We start from the raw sequence: 1786 nt of genomic DNA on the forward strand, positions 1-1786 counted from the left end.
AAAGGAAGAAAGAGAAACAGAAGCTTGGACCTCACCTTGGTGTCTGTGTCGTCTTTCCTGGACTCTGCTGGACAGAGTCCCGGCTTGCGACAATATAATACCTACTCCTAGAGGTGGAACACACATCTGGTACTGTAGACCAGGTCAACCATTTAGTCCCCAGAGGGAAGCCAATACAATTGTTTTGTTAGATGGATGTGATACACCTGCTGAAGGACCATCCAAACATTTGTGTCTACATCCATAGGTTAAGTTATTATAGCAGCCACTATTTAGATGTTCTTGTGTCTTGCTTGTGTTTTTATAGTAGTTGGAGTCCCACTGAAATGAGCCAACAGCCCATGGAAAACTGAGAATGCAGAGATCTGAAAGTTCAATGCCTTGCCACAATGGGAAGAAGATCATCCTACACCTATCACCTCCTCCAAGGCTCAGGGACTTTTGCAGAAGAGGTTGGTGGAGAGAATGTAAGAGCTGGAGGAAGGGGTGGAGTGTTAACTGGAAGTGTCTTCTGACCACTATGCCAACAAGCTATAGTCACATCTCCTTCCCATGCTTATCAAGGGGTTGATGGGAGAGTCAGTTACTCCTCCCACCCAATCAGTTGACCTTAGCTTATGTGGGGGAGGGGCTAAGGACATATATATAAACTGAGAACGCCATGGGGGACCTCTTTTGCCATTTTGTGCAGCTGTTGGGAAGTCACAGGATCTATATTTGAGTGTGGACTTTCCAGTGCAGCTGTAAATGGGGGCAGGGCACCCACTCTTCTGTAGGATTTGCCAAAACAAAGAACAGAACTAATGGAAACCTTCATTATTCCACCAAAGTTGACTGCATCCTTTCATCTTTGATTTCTTATTCCTATTTTTCCCCCCTTAAACTTCATTGTATATATATTTTTATGTAAACTTCTTCAAGTATTTTTTCTGGAAAAGTGTGATAAAAATTGCATAAATTTTATTTGGAATACAATTTTTTAAAAAAGGAATATGGTATTTGGGATATCTTATATCTGTGTTCCCAGGCCATCGTCACTTATGTTTGGCTCCAGAATAAACTATCTCTTTTGTTTTTAAGGTAAGAGATGTGTCTTTCTGTTGATCCTTGAACTTGTGGCCCTCCAGCTTCAGTCACCCAAATGCTTGGGTTGCAAGTGTGAACCACCATATCCAGATAGGCAGCTAACATTTAAACTGTGTTCACTTTTGAAGTGATAGACTTTCAGATTGGATGTTAAGGTTCAAATAGGAAAGAGCGCTACAAATTACAGGAAACAACAAATGGCTCAAAAGACTGGAGACTATCAGGTTCCAGGCAGGCTGTTGGGTACTGGGAATACATGGTGAGCAAGATAAATGTCTCTGTCTTCTAGGAACTCACAGTGGAACAGGGAGAAGACATGAAGCCATAAGTCAATGACTGATGCTTTAGCCCTTTGCTATTATTAATTATTCTTATTCTTATTCTTATTTTAGTGTCTAAATTGTCTCCTTTCTGTCAGCCCCAGACTTTTCAGGGCAAACTCCTCCTTGCCCCTTCCTCTGCACTGGCTTTAGAATCACCATGTGTGTCACTAACCCCTCCTAGGGGCTTCCAGTGAATCAGTGAGGTCTCCTATGATGTCTTCTGGTCCCTCCCTCTTCCATTCCTGGCTTGGGAAGCTCAAAGGTCAATAGGAATAACAGGGTAATTGGACACATATCTCACTATGGTGATAAGTTTCCCATTCAAGGGTGCTGAGTTACTGAGCACAGGAAATGGCTAGCTCTGTATTTATGGCCCA

This window comes from Nannospalax galili, unplaced genomic scaffold (genome assembly GCF_000622305.1).
Source record: "Nannospalax galili isolate Female #2095 unplaced genomic scaffold, S.galili_v1.0 scaffold17, whole genome shotgun sequence".
Lineage (NCBI taxonomy): Eukaryota > Metazoa > Chordata > Mammalia > Rodentia > Spalacidae > Nannospalax > Nannospalax galili.